Raw genomic sequence first — 21,289 nt, 5'->3', positions numbered from 1 at the left:
CCTTATTCTAACCCATGGCCTCCATCCAGTGGATCCTGAGGACCATTGAGATTATCTTTCTCATGCTCCAGTGGCTGTGAGAACTATGTAACTTGGTGGCCTCCTCCATCTTATTCCCAGGTACAGTCAGTCAGGGTCCCTTCCTACCCTACTGAAGCTCTCCAACAAGATTTCCTCCTTCAGATATCTCTAGAAATAAGTGGCACTAGTCTCTATGTTTATTTACATATCACAGCTTTAGGGTATACATGGCAGAGTCTCCCAAGAACTCCCTCATCATGCCCTGCTTAGCTCCTGTATCCTGTGGTAATACCTATGGCCTGGCAGATTCTGCATCTCAGCAAGAATCCAGACAGGCAACAAGATACCAGATTTCGCCTTCTTACAGGCATGCCTAGATCTATAAATGACTCTCTTAGAACTTCAGTGTTTCTCTTGGCTTTGGGGGGAGGACACCACCCCACCTTTCCCTTACCACTGAAGGTACACGAGGTTACACTCTTCCACTCAGACGTGCTCTTTATTTTCTTCCTCCTCCTTTCCTCCGCCCCCACTCTCCTCATTCTCTCTGTGTGTAGACCAAGGGGGATGATAAGAAGCAGTGCTATTGGTTGGCTCTAGCTAAGCTGGGTCTGCCTCCTCTTAGAAAGCCCTGGAGTGGGGTGGAGGGGACTGGGTCTAATTATTCAGGACCCACTCTCTCTTTTTAGTCAACTTTATTTGGGAATAATTTATATGAATCAAACGAACCCATTTTAAATGTACATTTAAGTGGGCATTTGAAAATATATATGCATGCATAGCTACCACCACAATCAAGATAGGAAACATTTTCATCATCTCAAAAAGTTCCCTATACCCTATCCTCATCTATCTTTTTAGCCCTCCTCCTCCCCACACCCCATGGCCTCTAGTTGCCTCTATGGGGCACTCAATATCCTATAGCATTTTTAAATAACTTTGTGATATTAATAGGTAATATTTTTATTTTCCAGCAGATAAAAAATAAGACTCACACTAAATTACATTTCCAAAGAAAGAGAGGAGTAAAGAATTAGCCTGGAAAGAAGATTAGAGTAAGAAATTATGAGACTACGTTGGAATGGGCTAGGGATATAAAGTAAATCTGGCCTTCCTGTGGCAGAGGAAGGCAAAGGCCCAATCTTACAGGTCCTTGGAGGCCATGCTAAGCAAATCTTTATAGTGCTAGAAATTAAAGCAATTACCTATGCCAAAATGATGTGTTGACAGGAAGAAGCTGCCACTGTGTGTGTGTGTGTATGTGTGTATGTAAGAGAGGAAGAAGAAGAAGAAGAAGAAGAAGAAGAAGAAGAAGAAGAAGAAGAAGAAGAAGAAGAAGAAGAAGAAGAAGAAGAGAGATTATGTATGGGTAGGCTGGCCATATATCTGTCATCCAAAAATATCTCTTATTGGCCTCTCAGCTGCCTGAAACTTCTTCTTCTTCTTCTTTTTTTTTTTTTTTTTACCATTGGCGAATTTATCCTTCATGTATAACTTAATGTATGCATGTGTGTTTTAATGAATGCAGGACTAGGAATCAGGGAAATTGAATCCCCGCCTTGATTCTCTCATGAAGAGCTGTTAATTGTGTCTATGTCATTTCTTTTCCCTATTTTTCATTTAGTCACTGGCAAGATGTGTAATAGTTGCCCTAATGGTGTAAAAGCTCATAAAAAAAGTAAGAGACATTTTACAGCCAGTCTTGTGTCCATTAGGCTGGGATTCGGTCCTCCTCTTTGCAATCTGCTTTCTTTTAGTACAGAGAAAGGCCAAATAGCTACTGCTGATTTATTATTTAAATAAAGAGCAAACAAATCTCAAATATGCAGGTGGTATCTACAATGATGCCTGGTTTTCCTTAAAAGACATTTATCTCTTGTCAGAGCAAGGAAGGAGATGAAAAGAAACTTCTAATTACAGAGAAATATGCTGAAAGGAACATTCTTATTTATTTATTTATTTTTTGCTGCGAAATTATGGGGCAGGAATTAGGTGACCTCTCTTACATCTTTTAGTATGTCATAAACATAGAAAATCAGAGAATTTAAAAAATACTTACACATACAAAAGGTTATTTATAGTATATGAATAAAGTATTAAAAAAAGAGAGAGAGACAAAATGAACATCTGCGCACTCACCACGCTCATGTGAAAAAGAGGTTAGTACCAGTAGGTCATTCAAAGCTCCATTAAGCTCTCACTGATACAATCCCTTTACCCCGCCCCAGACTTAACCACTATGGTGAATATTGTGTTTTTCCATTCAAGGGCTTGTTTTAAAACCACATATGATAATATCCCTTAACTTGTTCTAAGCCGACTCATGCTGAGTGTATCACTCTGCAACCTGCTTGTTATGTTCACTTTGACATTTGTGAGGTTTATCTATATGGATGCATGCAAACCTATTCCAGGTATTTACAATCCTATATGTGTGTAAGTATATTACAATTTGATTACCACTTTCCTGTTGGTGACAATATGGGTTGTTTTCCATTTTTATCATTAGAAATGCTGTTTTGAATATTCTTGTCTGTGTCTTCTGATGCATATGAGCACAAGTTTTTCTAGATTTTGAAATCTTGATTTTTTTCTAGATTTCTAGATAATGAAACTGCCAGGTTTCAGTGCATGACATATTCAACCTTAGTAGATAATGCTACACGGTGTTCCAGAGTGATAGTCCCAATTTAAACTTCTACCAACAATGTATAAGGGTTTCCATTGTTCTTCAGTCCCACCAACTCGGTATTCTCAGGCTTCTTAATATTTTCCAAACTGAAGAGTATAAAACAGTACCTCACTGTGATTTTACTAATGAGGTTGAGCATATTCTTATATGTTTATTTGCCATTTTTGTTTCCTCATCTATTATATACTTATCTATTTTTTTGTTGGGTTATCTGTTTTATTCTGATATGAGGAATTTAGAAGCTCCTTATTTCTTTTCTAAATAGTAATTCTTTATTGGTTACATATTGCAAATATTTATGCCAGTTTCCAGATTTTCTTTTTGTTTACTTTATGTTGCTTTTTCACAAACAGAAAGTCATTCTTTTCATTAAAGAACAAAATTTTTAATGTCAATATAGTTGAATTTATCAATCTTCTTTTATGGTTTGTATATAGAGCAAATTCTTCCCTAAACTGGTCATAAATGTATTCTCCAATATATTACTCTAAAATTTTATGTTTTGCTTTTCAACTTTGTGTCATAATCCATTTAGAACTGATTATGTTAGGAAGGAATTTCGTTTGATTCTTTTCCATGAGGATAACTCATAATTTCTGCACTATTTATTTACTAATCTCTTCTTTCCCACTAATTTGCAATGACACTCTCTGTTATATGTAAAGAGAAGCTACCTCCATACGCAGATCTGCTTCTGGGGTTTCTCCATTGAACTCTCCCTTAGTTTGTCTCTCCCTTTGCCAACATTGCTCGGTTTAATTTTAACGTTTTTATTATAACTCGATATATGGTAGAGCAATCCCTCCCTATTCTACATTCCTCTTCTTCTAAAGGACTTTTGGGAATTTCTTGGCCCTTTGTTTTTCCATTTAAATTTTATAATCATCTTGTCAAGGTCCATAAAAATCCTAATAGGATTTTAATTGGAATTGCATTAAATCTATGGAACCACTAAGGAGAATTGACATCTTTGTGATAATAATTCTTCCTTATCTATTTATTTAGCTCTTCTTTTAATAAAGCTTATAATTTTGTAATGTTCTCGCATCATTTAGAATTATCTGTATGTACTTTATATTTTTGAACACATTACAAATAACATGTTATGTATTTTGATCTATATAGCTGGTATATAAAATTCAATTTATTTTTTGCAATGGATTTTTTGTCAAATTTTCATCTATAAAGTCTGCTAAATTCTCTCATTACTTATAATGTTTTTCCTAGTTTTCCTTAGTTTTTTTTTTTTTTTATGTTGCCAATCATATCATATATGAAAACTTCCAGGAAAGATAAGGTTTATTGGAGCCTTGAGATAACAGACACTGCATGTGGTTTTATAAAGTATAGATTTTTGATCTTGACTCATTTGTAGGTTACCTTATACAAGCCTGACAGTTTTTTATTTACAGAACTCTTCAAAGTTTCCATCTATACTATCAACATATTACAGATAGAATCGAGTTTAAGGAAAGGTAAAAAAAAGCTTTGTCTTTGGTACACTTGGAAGGGCCCTAAGGGGTGATCTTACCTCACCTCATCACTTCATAGTTGAATACACTAACACCCAGAGAGATGAGTGATTTGTGAAAGTCACACAGCTAGCTAGAGGCTAAGCTTGGATGAGAACCATGTCTCATGATCCTTGAGCAGGATTCTTTCTGTTACTGCACTTATTCTTCGTCTTTCTCCTCCCAATAGGACTCTGGTATCCTCATCTTGTCCATTCACAGTGCCCTGTTGATCCTGCCTCCATTACAAACCCTGCATCTTTCAGATCAAAGTGTCCCATCCCATTTCCTCCATGTCCTACTTTTAGGAGTCCTACGAGGGTTTGGTGTTGAACCTAAAGAGCCATTGGTGAACTGAATATCAATGACTGTTCATGGCTCAGTCTGTTGCTCCTTGTCTAAAGTAGCTTGGATGTCTCACTCAAATGAACAACCAATCATAATGTTTTTAAGAGTTAAATTTATTGATATCTCACTATATGCCAGACACTGCGCTTAAGGATTTTATATAAATTATGCCATGGATATTGTGTGCATTATGTCATTATCTCATTTGAGTGATGAGTTCTAAGGGACGAGCTCAGTGAATGATATATTTGGAGACAAGTGGGGCTTTTCTGCCCTTTTTTTAGTGATATCACTCAGGCAGTAGCCTGACGCCTTGGGCGCGGGGCCAGCACATGAGAGGAGCCTGCCTCCTCTTTCAGCTTCTTCAGCTCTCTGTCTAGGGAGCCCTCTGTGCATATTGCAGAGGCCAAGCAATGGAAAGTGCTGCGTGGGTGGGATTACTAGAGCTGCTATCTGGACGAGATTCTCAGAGCTGGGACTGCTCACACGCCCTAGGTATTCCAGGGCTCTGAAACTCGTATGCCAATGAACTGGGACGCAATAGTCAGACTACAGGACGCCATGTGTGGCTTAAGTGAAGAAGTACCCGGACAAGAGGCCTTTGTTGTAGAATTTATCATGGTTTTCTAGCCATCAGCAGCTTGCCTTAGTACCCATTCCCCTGCTTGTCAGAGCAAAAAAAAAAAGAGAACAACTATTAAATAACAGTAACTGTAAGAAATAACTGTAAGAAAATAACTGTAAGAAAAAAATCAAAATTTCATAAACCCTCTGTAGTGCATTTATTGTAGCTATAGTTTGAAATGATTATTTTAGGGTTTATTTATATCTACAGTAAAAATCAAATATAGAAACACTATCATCTGCACAGCACTCTATGGTTTAAGAAGCAGCATATTATAGCAACTTTGACTTTCAAACTCAAATGTTTTGGGGGCTTGTCTCTCAGGTACAGGTCTTAAAAGCTGGGGTGCCAGATGTGGGTTTCAAACCCTTCATTCATCAGGGAGAAGCACGGAGTCGTCAGTTCTCTTTCAGTTGTGGGTGTAGTTTATGGCAACATTGTGTCTTGGCCTCGCCTATCTGCTTTGATGTGGGTTTTTCTTTTCTTTCTTTTTTTTTCATTCTCCCAATGTGTAAGAGTTACTTAGCTTAGAATAGCTTAGTTTTTGTTTTTCCTTTTCAGAGGAAATTTTTCCATATGTAGCTGTAGATTTGGTGTGTCTGTGGGAAGAGGTAAGTTCAGGATCTTCCTACATCGCCATCCTGAACTGGTCTCCTCTGGCAACTTTGAGAAGACGGGTGTGGGGGGAACTGAGATTCTAAGCAATTAAGTATATTTCTGAAGGTAGACGTTTGGGTGAAGTCCAAATACAATGATCCCTTTCAACCTACCTAATACTGCCATTACTTTGGGAATATCAAGCTGTGAATATTTAAAGGTTTCTTATGGTCCACTAAGAGTGGGTGATTTTATATTGAAAATAACTTAGTGCCCTTTGAGAGTATGACCAAAATTCCCAGGATGCTCTGCAGTGTCTTATTTCAAACAGTTACTAACAGGATCTAGTAGACAATGCCTGATCTTCTACTATATATGTACTAATTTCCTTTGTCCATCTTTTTATTATCTCATTCAAAACCATTTCCCTTTGTATGCATGTGTATGGTTTGGTAGAGTGAGACTATAAAGAAAAATTTATTAATTAAGTTGTTCAATAGATAGACAGTGGACCTGATAATCTGAGCCAACAAAACTTAAATCATCCACCGGGGCTTAAAAGTGTCTATTATCACCCCACTTTGTGTCAAGGATGAGCTAAGCTCATCACTCGAACTGAGAAACAGAACCGAGTGGAACGGTCCAAGTGGGTTAGGAATGTTTTAAATGGGATATTTAAGTTTTGGGTGTTTTTACTAAGAAGACAAGATTTTAGCTAGCTCAGCTTCCAGATGTGAGATATGTGATGCTGGAAGATCTATAAGAAGCCAGAGGAAGTGCCTGGACATTTATGTAAATCTGCCTAGATTGGATCATGGTTAGTTATCTTAGAATCTTAATTGTTATCTTAATATTGTAATATTTGACACTTTATAAAGTTCTTTGCTTCATTTGCTAGAATCTTCAGGGATCAGAAAATTATATTTTTAAGAAATAATAACTTTTATGCTGTTTATATATTTTTATTTTCCTTAGTTTTATCTAGAAACCAAGAGTAGATAGGATAAAAGGAGCCCCACCCCCTGCCAGCCCCCTTCATGCTTGTTCAATGTCTTCCTGGGGCCCAGATAGAATGGAATATTTTCTTAGGAACCCCCCTCTGCTCAAAACAGGATGACTTTTGTTTCAATAATGGGCTTATTCCCTGTAGTTCCTTCCCCAGAAGTACAGCTAGAGAATTTAGAGTGGAGAATTTCTGGTCCAGGATAAGCAACTTCGTGGTACAAATGTCTCCACTCTCACCTCCCTTGTCCATGGTGGACATCACCGAATGAGCACATCGTCCCGTTCAGCCTAGATGTGTGTAGGTAGTAACATAATTTTAATTTTACAGATGAAGAAACAGAAATTTAAAAATTAAATAACTTTCTTAAGTTTTTATGAAGCTGAAACCATTATTTTTCAGAGAATCACTACTAATTGATCAGAGTTGGCAGCTAATATGAAAAATATTAGCCATCCATGATCTAGTTCAACCTTATTTTTCATGACAGATAATAAGAGTCTAGAGAGTTTGAATAATATAGTAAAAATACTTTGCAAATTTGTAAAGAATGCTGAAGATGTTAATTGTTTTTATCAAGGACATAAGCCCAATTAATTTATAGCCATTTTCAAACTTCAGTGTGCATCAGAGTAAATTTGGAGGTCTATTAAATCAGATTGCTGGGCCCCACCTCAGAGTTTCTGATTCAGTAGGTTTAAGGGCGAGCCTAATAATTTTCATTTCTAATAAATTCCCATGTAGTATTATTGATCCTGTTGATTCACAAACCACACTGGTTTACAGCATACCTGAACTCAAATTTGATTACCATGAAATTTCTCTTCATTCTCTTTTGCATTGTTTTTAAGGCTAAAAAGATATTTTGTAAAATACAGTTTTTAAAAATCTATTATCTCTAGTGAATACACTTAAAGACATAAGAGAATCTAACTGGTTTTTGTGATGTTTTTCTGCTGCTGTATTTCATAAAATGTTTATGTTGATTAATGTAAATGTGCAGTCATTGGACAAGAGCCAGCACTGAGTTTAACGCTAATTGGAAGAAAAATCAAACCTAGATATATGGGAAAAGAAATAGTCAGAGGCCAGGATAAGGATAGAGTAGGTCACAGCAAGCTAGACAATATGAACCATTTGCAAAGGGATATATTTGACAAAACTTGACGTTTGGGAAGAAAGCGGAGAAATATGGGCACCAAAAAATAAGATAATACCTCAAGTGTTGATGACTTGCTCTGCAGTAGACCCATTCATTGTGCATGCAAAAAAATCAAACGAACTTCAGCTTAAATATTTGTAGGGCCACCACGTGAAATGGAAATCAGACTTTTCTAAGGAAGATTCAGAGAGCAGAAGCAGCACCAGTGGGCCGAGCTCTTTGGGGAGGCAAGTTCTGAAAAAGCTTTCTAACAACTGTATCTGAAGATGCGCTGGGCTGCCTTCAGAGCAGAGACTTCCCTAAGGCTGAAGTAGTCTAAGCAGAGTCAGGTGACCACTAGGAAAGGAATTCAAGCAACAAATGTGGAGGTTAGACTTGGAGACTTAGAAACTATATTAGTCTGAATTTTCTTGGGACGAAGGGAACTCAAGAACACTCTAATTTAAAATGAGAATAAAAATGAGGTGGCAGACAAGGTGAGAATGACTTCACTGGTGTTTATAAAGAAGCTGTGAGTTGGACTCACACAGGAACCAGCTCAACTAGCAGTCCCACACTTTCTTGCTGCGCCCTACCCTCTGAGACACAGTCTGTCATCTGTAGAGTGAGTGCAGAAACAGCTGCCTCTGAAGAGTCCTAGTGAGCATTCAATGGTATGTCACATGGAAATTGTTCCTGATACACAGTAGGAGTTTAATCAATGTTCATTATCTTCCCCTCCTTCTTCTTTGTTAAGGTAGAGAAAACATGACCCAAGGAAAGGCTGATTTTAGAAAATCCCAAACTATGAGGTCTTAAGATCTGTCTCTGAGGAATACTTTCATAGAGACGAAGTTGAACTTTGTATCTTTATCTATGCTTGTCTATATTTCCTTCCCTGGACCTGAGATTTCCGAGATCTCTCACTCACTTGAATGGCAGTTTCTTGAATTATCACAATGGCCTGATTTTAAACCAGCGAGAATCAGTGAGTACTGATGAGTCATACAGAAAAAAGGAGAGGATTCAGGTCTCAAGATCCAAAAGGATACCTGCTCTCCTAAGGCTCTGACGGCAACTGTGAGCATTCATGGCAGCATAGAACCTGGCAGCACAGAACCTCCCAGCAATGGTCAAGGCACACAGAAATTAGAGCAAAAGTTGAGACAAATAGTTTATTCAGATCAGAAGCTTATACATACTGGTTGGATCTGGGTTTGGGAAGGAGAGTGTTTTATTCAGCTTTTACCCAAGGATCTAGACATCACTGAGCTTGTCTTAGATACTTTGTTAACATAAGTACTTTCTGAAATTGTGTGTATAGATGAGTTGTGCTATCCATCACATGTTATTAGGCTAGGAAAGGGGGGATTATGAAAAATTTGTTTTCAAAAAGGGCATTGAATCTGATAAGATAGAGAATTATTGAGCTGAACGAATAGTGCCTGAAGGTTCGTTGGCTGCACTTAGTCATGGTGGGGAGGAGGGGCCTGATCAAACCGAAGAGAGGGGCATCTGTTTCTTAATTGAGGAGACAATTTCTTTCTTCACTGCTCTAAACAGATGGGGCTTGCAGCCACCTTGTGACTATCAGGGGACAAAGCTACACACTGAAGTTTCCTGAGCAGTGGGGTCCCAATTCTGAAACACACATCTGGAGCCTGCCTTGTGTATGGACTTCAGTATGTGAGATAATATAATTCTTAATTATTTAAGCCAGTTTTAATTGTTTCTTAGACTCAAAGCCAAATGCATTCTAACTGTAAAGAGTGAGATGAGAGACTACTGGCTGTCATCATAATCTCCTCTAAACCATTTGATTTTTTAAAAAACGTATACTTGTATTATTGTCAAAATTTTGTTAAAATCAAATTTTAATAGATCCTTATTTTTTTCATAAGGGTCAAGGACCAGTGATATAGATATTAATCTTTTTTTTTATGCTTCATAAAAACTGAGAGGAGCTTGGGTTCTTAAAATTTCAAAGACTAAATCAACCGGTTTATTTAATCGGTTCAGTTTTTTTAAAAAATAGAGTTAAATCTGTAAAAATTTAAATCTTTTCATGATCACAAGGGTAAACAACAGTTTAAATGGCTCCATTATTTCACGTTCCTATCAGTCATAATGCAGTTAGGATATTATAACGTTAGAATTTAGTAACTAGTAATATTGTACCAAAACGTGATTAATACATTGTGCAGCCAGAACTCAGAAGCAATTTTTAATCCTATAAATAGCAAGACTCTGCACAAAAGAGGGTCATATTCCTGGCAAACGAGTCACAGCTAACATTCATCACTGACTAATGTTCATCAGCGTTTAACACATTAATGGACTGTCTTTCTGTGGGCTCTTCTTAACTTACAGTTCTTTGTGGTACCGTAGAAACAGCATGTTCTTTCAGGCCAAACTCAGGCTGAAATCCCAACTTGGATACTTACTAACCCGGTAGCTTTAGTCAAGTTACTTGATATTTGGAAGCTTCAATTTCTTCAACTTTTATATTTAAAACCAAACTCTTCCATTAGATTGCTGTGTAGATAGAATTTATATCTAACCATGTGCCTGCCTTCACATAGTAAGTAATCAATACATGTTATTTTTCTTTCTCCTAATTTTCCTCATTAGAACCTCAATGATCAGAATAGAAGAGGGAACCTAATTATGACCTGAGTGAAAGGATATTCAGAAAAGTCTGTGAATACCTGGTAAGCTGGTAAGACTGGCCTTCAGAAACCTGTTTGCATGACTCTATGAAGCCTCCTGGGAAAGAAGGTAAGCTTTGTGCCACTGGATCAGACACAGTAGAGCATGTTTGGGGTACTTACAGGACTAGACAGCAGCAGTCAGAAGCTGGACAGAACATACCTCTGAAAAGGGGGTTGAGGGGCTGGGAGACCCCCCTCACACACATAGAGCTCATTGTCAGAGGGGAAAGGTGATACAGTCAATGCTGATCTTGGTTTTGTTTTGTTTTGTTTTCCCAGTCACTGTCTGAAGCCTGTAAGAACAAAAACAGTTTTTACTGTTTTAAAGTCTCTAACTCATTTGGAGATGGGTATGCTGCTCATGGTCACCTTAAACAAACTGCAGGACAAAGAGGTTGAAGTCATTCTCTGTCCTCTGCGTCCCTCCTCATACTTCTCCCACAGGACAGCTCTGGCACCTGAAGAGCTCAGAGGATTTTTAGTGAGGCCAGTGGAGCTATGGGGGCTCAACGTAGTGGCTGACCTCCTGGGGTGCTGTCTACCTGGCAAAGCAGCAGAACTGACTGTGATGCACAGAATATAGGGAGCAGCCACCTCTGGGAGCAAAAAGGAGGGCCCACGTGTTCAGCTACATGTGTGAGACACAGGCCCCCAGACTACACCTAGGTGAGGCTTGAGATTATTGTATCACATTGAGGGGGCATGGAGCTATCCACAGAACAATATTTGAAAATCATTGCAACTCAAAATTAAAAATAATTATTTGTGGGAGCATATACATTATATAGCAATAAGATATACCCCTGAAGCTCATTTATTTTATGATTGCATGTACTTTTTACCACCTGGAAATTCTAAAAAGCAAAGTGTTGAACAATCATACCTAACTGAAAGAAAAAATGAAATGAACCATTGTTAGTTTGGCGGTGAGGTGTCTGCTCAGGTAGACAATGTGGACAAGGATTCCGAGTCACATCTTGGCCATCACAACCACGCTTATTCACAGTAATAATCTCTAGTCATTCATTGAGCACGTGCTTCATGCCAAGCTCTGGGTTGTGTATTTGGAACATAATATGTCATTTATACTTTTCTGTTTAGAACTGCAGCTACCTGGGGTGGTTATGATTATCCCCTGGTTTAGATAGGGTTCCAAGGGTTTCCATGACTTAAGTCACTTGGCTTAAGTAGATGAGTTGAGATTTAAACCTAGGTCTTTCCAGCTATAAACCTATGCTCTAAACCATTCTCTAGAATTTCTCACCTGTTTTATGATCATGTTTAATTCTAATTAAAATGTTGATAACCAGGCCCATGCCTAGGTCCTTAAACTGGCATCATTGGCACCACCTGGGAACTTGTTTGAAATAAAGCAGCCCAGGTCCCACCTCAAACCCACCTAGTCAAAATTTGCATTTTAAAAAGATCCCCAGGCAATTTGCATACATATTAAAGTCTGGGAATTACGACCCTGCAGCTATGCTCACCTTCCCTGCCCAGGTAACTTTCAACTATATTCGTTAGTATTAGTCCATTGTCTAAGGTCCTCTCACAGCTTTGAGGAAGGACTAGCTAATGCAAAATGTATTCATTTATCTCTCTGACTGGATTCATATAATATCAAAATTGCGCAATTCAGGCAGGCCAATTGCCTGATACCATGATTACCCCAAAGACTGTTTAAGAAAAAGTCTACAATTAAACAGAAATGACCTCATTCACAAAGGTTGCGTGAATAACTACAGCCAGCATTTGTTTTTAAGACAGGCCCGAAAGTCCATTTCATGCCTATCCCGCCCTCCACCACCACAAAGTTAACTCAGTGTGAAGTCAGGCTTGCACCAGCTGGTCGCTGCCTATTTGTCTAAGGAAAGAATTCCAGGATAGATCATAGTTGTAAGAGAGTGAGTTTTCAAGGGGCCTAGAAATATTAAGCTTTGAATCATTCTTTACAAAATCCAAAACAAAAAGCTGTGTGTTACTGAGCATCTAAAGAGTTTGTGGTAATTTTGAAAGAAGTCTTTTTTTTTTTTCCATTGTTGTTCCTGGCACCTGGGACTCTTATTACCTCAGAACATTGTGAGGGAAAACGTGAGTTAATTTGTTCCTAAGATGACAACCCATGTGACATCTACGGTATGTGCTTTGCAAAACAGTTCAAAGGCTTGGTTTAAAACCTTTCCTGGATGAGAGGGAAGGAAACCAATTACCAGAGAATGGTAGTAATAATTAAGACAATGTTATGATTCCCTAAAAAAAGCCTGGGTTATGAACAATGAACACTGTGGCATATAAATTACCTGAGAGCAGAGTTTAATGATGTGTTCTTTCTTATTAATTGCTCGTTTGGTGACATGGTCTGTAAAAGTTGTATTTTAAAAGAAACAAAAGAAGTCCACAGTCTCATCGTGGTCTTGGCAAGCATCACACATTGCTAAATTTTATGACCTTGGAGTGTCTTTACCTAACCCAGCATTTATCAACATGAACTATAATTTGGTTTTATATTTTATATATTTTTGTATGATAACCATGAAATACGATTCCATATGGAATTTCCATAACTCTAAATGGTCTTCTATTAAATAGCATAAGTTAAACTTTATAATTTAGCACACTGATTATGTTCACTTATTCATGTAAAATGTTCCCATCTTTGATATTATCTCTTCTAAATCAAACCCAAAATAAAATTGATTTTGTCTGGATTCATATATTTTGGGCCACAGACTGGGTTTACATGCAGCTGCTGAAGCAGACTGCAGCGAGCTAGATATGATCATTCTGGCCATCTTCCCAAACAATCCCAATCACGGAGTCTAAATGCCAGATTCACGGAGTCTAAGTGCCAGATGGAATGGTACCGTGGCCGCAATGATGGGATCACAGCTCAATCAATCAGAGAGTGTAACTGACATCTTTCCAGCTTCACCAGCTGGTGGGTGAGAAAAAGTATTAACATTTACAATACTGTTTCCTAAATTTCAATAGCTCTGGGCCTCCCCCGCCTGTTTACATAGGTAGACCACTTCTCTTTAGAGATACCCATGCTTAAATATTTCCGAGTCTTTCTAGGAAAGCTTATAGGTATAGACAAAGTTCCCTGGTTACCACCAGGTTTTAGTTCTGAGAAAGCCTACTCTTTCTTCAAGAGATTTTCAGAGAAAGTTTAAGGCTTTTGTTCCATAGAGGAGTCTGAGAGTGGCTTGGTGCTTTTCTTGTAGTAACTGCTGTTCCCCTGCCCCAAACTTTTACTACAAGGGAGGTTTTCTCTAGTCTCTTGCCTTGTCCTCATCTCTCATGAGAACACTCGGTGAGGTCTACAGGGAAAAATCTGCTATTGCGTCTGCAGCTACTAGGGGTTCTGTAATCTAATGCTACCTCATACTTGGCCTTATACAATTTGTTAAAAATTTTAACTTAACTAGCTTTTTCTTACTAACTTATGTGGTATTGAGCATCTGCTCCAGGTAAGCAACCTCTTAAATTCCATTTCTTCTTGGAGGCACCTGTCTTTTCTTACGTTTCAGGGTAATTGGTTGCCTTGGACTTAGCAGTTTGATGGGTTCAAGAGGAGTTATGATTCTGTAGATTGTCCAGTTTTTTCTTGTTGTACGTGCAGAAGTGACTCTTCAGTTTTCTATATACTCTTGATGGCTTTAAGAGGAATTATGATTCTGTAGATTATCCAGGTTTTTCTTCTAAGTGCAGGAATGACTCTCAAGTTTTCTACATCCTAAATAAAAAGGAGGTTATATTTTATCCCAAATGCAGTTGGACTCCATATGAAGGGCTTAAGCAGAAGGTCAATTAGACTGGATTTATATTTTTAAAAGATTACATTTCATAGTTATTGGACATCTGCTATAGGTCAAAGACTGGAGTTTCCAAGATAAATTTTAAAATAGCAAGAAAAATGTCTTCACATAGTTCATAATCATGCAGATAAGTTTTACTGACTATAAAAAATAACTAAAAAACATTTCAATGCAAGAGCTCTAAGTGAATGTTCAAGCAGAGAGTTCTGGAATAAGTAAGAAGAGACAATATAATTTTGGTACATAGGGATAGTTATGGTAGAAAAGGACATTTGAATCGTATCTTGAAATTTAAGTAGGCTATGATTTGTTTCAGAAAACCTTGAGTAAGATGAATATCCAAGGCTTTCCTGTAACTTGCTTTCTAAATAAAATTATTTTAATTTCTTATCATTTATTTCTAGATAAAAATTAGTTGCTAAGAAAGGAAAGAAAACATTTAGGTTTACCAACCAGCCAGTATCATCACCACCACCAACTAATATCTTTCTTCTTATCAAAAAGGAGTTTCTAGTCCTTGATATCTATGAATGATAGCTAGTTTGTTGACATCGAACAACAGGAGTAATAAAGAACAACTCTAGAGGTTTATGATTGTGTATTGTTGAACTTCCTAAACTGGCTTACTATTATTATTCCCTTGAATGCTTTTACAATGGAGCTCTCAGGGCTTGGTATCTAAAGTCTCAGCTTCATGCTGTGGAGGTCAGGATTGTGTACTTTTGTAAAGCTCTTAAGAGGAATCTGGAGATCAGTTGTGTATGACAAGTGGATTGTGTCTCATATTTACAATTTTTAAAAATCTTAGTTTGGATTCCTTCAAAAGCACATTCTGAGGCAAAGACTTGATTGCAGACTGTTTATTTGGGAGGTGATCCTAGGAAGCATAAATGAGGAAGTGGGGAAAATAAAACAGAAAGGGAAGAAATCAATAAAGCATGATTCAATGAGCTCTTTGCCCCTTTGGGCATGTGGGTCTTAACCCCACGGGCACTTTCTGAAGAGCCCAGACACAGTCCTTTCTGTGAGGTCTGCCTCTGGGCAGCCAGGCAACTCAGTTTGTTTGCCGTATTTTAACCACTGTATTCCTGTTTTCAGGGGGTGACCCCCTGACCTGAAGGCCACCAACCTATAACCTATCTAGTGTCCTATGGGATAAAAGATAAGCCCAGTTGACCAAATTCTCTCAGAAGAACAAGGCGCTTGGTAGGGATGTTTGAAACTGGGTCAGATGCCATGAATTATAGGTGATCAGCAAGCACATTGAAGCATGAGAGAATAAAGATACCACTGGTGAGACATGGAAAGGACGGCCAGTCTCTCAAGCTTTCTAAGGTAGCGATGACTTTTCTGTTTTTGTTCCCATGAGACACAACTGAATAACTATACCTATTCATCTTGAGACTAAGTTGTCACCTGTTCTTGGGGACTGGTACAGATGTATCCTTCTAAAAAAGAACAAATCAAAACAAGACCTCCCATTACTTGTGGTAACTTGAGTGGGTCAAAAGGGTCTTGACTTAAACGATTAAGGAAAGTAGCTGCAGAGCCACAGATGGAAAACAGGGCACGAAATGATCTCACAGTCCACAGCTTTAAAAATCTGGGAGCAGATAATCAGAGTTGATTGTAATATAATTATGATGATTAGTTCTAAGTAAGAGCACTTTTTCTTTCACAGAACTGTTAACCCTGTAGTCAATATAAACTAATCATAAAATTTTTATGCTCAAATGCAGACTGTATAGAGAGCAGAGCTTATTTTCATAGAATTCTTCTAATGTATTTCCAGAAACCCGAGCCAGTCATATGGATTGTTTTTTATGTATGCATATTTTCTTATTCCTTATATAACTAATTCAAGGGGAAAATATATTCAAATGATTGTTCTTTTTAGGATATACAACGAATAGAAGCGTGGTGTGTTTATTAGACTGGGTCTGGTAGTCAGTTTCTCACAGCCAGTCATTAATACCCAGGTAATCCTCTGGTCACAGCTCATCTTTGGAGCAGAGAGCTTGGCCTGCTGCAGCTGCCTCAGGGCAAATTCTGTCTTTAGATGAGCTTGCTGCTCTTGCTGAAGTCAGTGGGAAAGGCACCCATCCATGCACGTGGAAAACTAGGTTTTCCGGAACTTTTTTTTTTACAAAGAGTAGCTTTCCAGGGGTAAGAGTAGTACAGAATGGGATCGACAGAAAGGATGGAGATTTTTAATGACTTGATAGTCTGGATTTTTATTATATTTATCTTAACAAATATTTATCACTTTGTGTTTAGCATTGTTCTCATCATTATTCACTGATAAAGAGAAATGTAAGACCATAATTTTCCTCAGAAAGTCTACACTAGAATTGCATGATTAAATATGAAACAAATCAACGTTTCTATGGCACTACATAATTTACAAATTGCTTATATGCATGAGTGTATTATATATGAATATATGTTATAGATAATACATACATATCTATATATACACCTATATTTGTATCCATCTCTTCTCTTATTTAATTCTCACAACCCTTTAGGGTAAGTTATGCCATTTTACAGGCATAAAAACATAAGTCAAGCAAACTTGCTCAAAACCCCTGGTGTGCTATTCCACACTATGTAATCAAATTTGTGTATGTGTTCATCTTCCCCAGTGGACCAAGAGCTGTTGAACCTGGACAGTGTCCTCTTCACCTTTATATCGCTAGCACATAGCAGTGGTTGATCATTATTAAATCTCAGCCCCTGGTCTCCAGGTTACCTACATTGTCACAGAACAAATGTTCTCCAGGCTTCCTGAGGCTGCTCATCAAGTCATCTCTCCTAGTGCCTAGAGGTCCCAATGCCCCCAGCTGTGCTGCATTTCTCAGATCCTAGATCAGTGTGCTCTGCCTAGGTTTCCTCTGTTCCTCCACCATTATTCCCTTAACTTTTCGCCTGCGAACTACCTGCTAGATGCAGAAGGCTTCAGCTCTCTCAAAGACCATCGGCAGGTTTCCCAATAAGTCCAGCTCATCAGAGCTGAGGAACACAGGACAACAGTAACTAAAAATTCTGAGATCAGTTTATAGATCAGTTTCTATATTCATTTCTTTATACACATTCTTTCATTTATACTTCACAAGAACCTACATATTATTAAAAAGAGAAAATAGGTCTAATAGAAGTGGTGATTTGCCCAAGATGACACAGAGCTGAGCTGGGATTTGAAGCCAGATCTCTCTGATTCCTGTGTCCTCAACCATTAAGAATAAATGGACTGCTTATGTTCCTGGATGCCCTTGATAAAGGGTCTGCCTTGCTTTGGAATATTAAATAGGATGTTTAGAGAATGTCAATAAATCTGTCTAAGAGCAAGATAGTGGAGAGGACTTTGCAATTATTCATTTTCTTTCTTTCTTCCTTTCTTTTTTTTCCCCACACCCTCCTCCAGATTGTGAGTTCCATAAATCTGGGACTGGACTTTATTTGTTGCTGCCTTATGCTGAGCACATTGCCAGGAACAAAGTAGGTGCTCTAAAAATGCTTGATGAATGAATAAACGAATAGAGGAATGTCCTAGCCCATATGCAGTTTGTTCTTAAGCTTATGGCCTTTCAGTGCTGATGTCCCATTAAACCTTGTATGTGACATACTAACCACCATGATTTCTTCTGTGATACAATCTCATTTCCTCAGCCACTGGGTATAGAGCTTTTCTCCAAAAGAAAATAATTTTAAAAATAGCTATCACACATCTGATAATGAAAAAGGAGGGACTACACTTTTGAGGGCAGCACATAGAATTATTTTGGTGACATTCATGTAGCCTTTACCAGAACTTTAAACAAGACGTCGAAGGAGGTAATGTAGGGAGGGGACAAGAGAACTAAATGTCAAGTCAAGCTATGTTCATAGACTGCCATGTGCTCATCAGCCCTATGTCCAGACCAGTTAGACGAAAGGCTTTGTGGAGGGAGAAGGCATCAAGCTCTTTAACTCTGGAAAGTAAGGTGTGTGGGGCAGAAGGAGTCATGCCCAGGGTATATAGTTAGGCAGCATGAACTTTCTGTGGTCTCCACAGACATCAACAATAGGGCTTATTTTCAGTGACTAGGTCAGAACTATATGGACTGTGGAGAGTAAGGGATAAATCTTATGACTTGAGTAGCAAGGTGAGATGAATGGCCTTGCAAAAGACAAATAATTCTTTACATTCCAATAAAAGTAGGTATGTATGAAATATTCACATTTACAGTGTGCTTTACTGTGTGCCTCGCTCAGTGCCAAGTGCTTTCAGTATAAGTACCTACCATGTTTTTAGCATATCTTATGTGCCAAGCAGGGTGCTAAGTGCTATAGGAACACACCTATTTATCTTGTACTTGGGAGAGCATGCTTGAGCCTGCACTTTTACATATCTTATTAGAACCCTGCAGGACACAAACTATTGTTTTATATTTTTGTACATAAAGAAACTAGGGCTCAGAATGGTTAAATAACTTGCCCAGAATATCAAAATCAATTAAGTGAAAAAGTTAGAATTTCCTCTCCGGGTAGTGAGCCTGTGATCTTTCCAGGACACCTACTATAATTTGCTTGAGAGCAGAGGGCACATCTTTTTTCTCATCTTTATGCACCAAATATTAGAAACATAGCAACTGTGTTTCTGCCACAATGAAGACGAGCACGGTTAAGAACTGGGTGTGCGACTCTTTGCTAACAATGTAGCTTTACTTTCAAGATGAATTCCTCAGCTCTAGCCACATTTCATTGGCACTTTGGATTTCCTGTTAGGTCCAGAGCTCATTAATCCTATTTGCCTTGCTTTCTCTTGCAGTAGCCACCTTTCAGGAATCTGTTTGGAGTCACACTGGTACTTAAGACAGTTTGTGGTCTTGAGGTTTGAAATTCCCTGAGCAGCCAGTTGGGGACAGTTCTTAAAGGTAGTTAGCTCAGTTAACCTCCTTGTTCTCTAAAGTCTCTAGAGCTTGGCAGGAGAAGCTGTGGAAAGTGTGAGGTAAGGAATTGAATTCATCCTGCTCAACAGTCATCAGTCAGCAGGATGAAGTGCTTTCTGACAGAGCGAGCTGGCTGCCTTCTGTGTACAGAATAGCGCTATTGCCTGGGGTTATGTCAGGAAGCCGGTGTGCAGTTCTAGCCATTACCTCACTGTCCCTCGTGAGATTCATGGGTCCTAGAAAGAGCACAGGAGCTGGTGGAAGTGCTCCAGCTCAGCACACCTGCCCCCAGGTCAAGGGGCCAGGACACAGCCCTGGGAGCTCTGACAGTAGTGTCACAAATCAGGACACCTGGCTATCTTAGGGGAGACTGAAGCTCTAGCCTGGTGCCTGTGTAGCACCTTTATGAGCTGGCCCTAGGAAGGCACATCTCTCATGGAGCAATCGCACATATTTATTGATGTGGAAACACTGATCTCATTGTTTTTTAAATAACAGACTGTCTTGATAATTCGATAAATTCCAGGCATTTGCAGCTGGCTCCCAGAAATCAGGAGAAGGAAGCTACCTTCATCTTAAGGTCTCTAATAAGAACTTGACATTACAGAACACTTTTCTGAAAGAACCTCAGAGCCTTAATGTAATTCATCCTACCCTTAATTTACAGGTGGGAAAATGGAAGCATCAATTAAGCAACTTGCCTGTGGCACCAGGGTAAGTCTGAGGGGGGAGGGTGGGGAAGGTAGAGCCTAGACAGAGAGTTTATACTGAAACTCTGTACTTTCTGCTCAATTTTGCTATGAATCTAAAACTGCTTTAAAAACTAAAATTTATTATTATAAAAAAGGGTTGAATCTGCACCTAGCCACTCTGATTTCTCCCTAGGCAACCCCTTTTTTGTTTGAGTGACTGAAGATGCCAGGTCCTAGGATATTCATAACCTGCAAGCAATCTTTATTCTCCCAGCTCTGCTAACAAACCTAATTGATTTGCATTCATTTTTTAAAAAGTAATATAGTAACTTTCTTTTCAGCAACAACTAGAAAGACCGAGGTAGCTTTCTGTATTGACTGTCTGGTACTGTGCTGGGTTGCAGGGGTGAGGTGTAGAGAATGTAATTTTGAAAGTACCTACATAATATGCTAGGCTAATAGTTTATCCATTGCATCATACTGTTTTCCTCAATGTAAAGAATAATTTCCAATTTGGTTTCAGTTTTTAAATTCGGATTGCTATATAATGTGTTGAATTAAAGTGCAACATATGTACCAACTATATTTTCTTTTTTTCTCTCTTACTTCACTGACTGTTCCTTCTCAAGTCTCCTGGCCTAGATCCTCTTCATCTCCCAGACCTTTTAGCACAGGAGTGCCTGAGGGCTCAACCCTTGCTCCTCTTTCCCTCTTTAACCAAAATCGCTACCTTGGTGATCTCACTCGGTCTCATGGCTTAAAGTAGCTTTTCAAACATAAGCCTTCATTCTGGACCTCTCTCTTGAACGTCAGACTTGCCTGGCTGACATCTTCAACTCAGCATCTCAGAGAAAGAACTTCTGACTGCCTCCCACAAATCTGTTCTATTCGCAGGCATCCCATATCTTTGATGGTAACTTTATCTTTAAGGGTTCAGATTAAAATTTTGAAGTTACTCTGGACTCCTGCTTTTCTCTCTCACTACTCATAGCACCAGTCAGGAAATCCTATTGGCCTCTAGCATCAAAGTATATCTATAATCTAACCACTTTCTCCCACCGCCATTGCTACCACTGTGGTCTGAGCCAGCATCATCTCCAACCTGGATTCCTGCAAGAGTATCCTTATTCTTCTCCCTTGAGTCTATTCTTAACATGGCAGTCAAAGGTGTTATCTTAAAATATTAAGTCAAGTTATCT

Source organism: Pteropus vampyrus, unplaced genomic scaffold, assembly GCF_000151845.1.
Source record: "Pteropus vampyrus isolate Shadow unplaced genomic scaffold, Pvam_2.0 Scaffold254, whole genome shotgun sequence".
In the NCBI taxonomy this organism is placed as follows: domain Eukaryota; kingdom Metazoa; phylum Chordata; class Mammalia; order Chiroptera; family Pteropodidae; genus Pteropus; species Pteropus vampyrus.
This window is presented reverse-complemented; position numbering follows the sequence as displayed.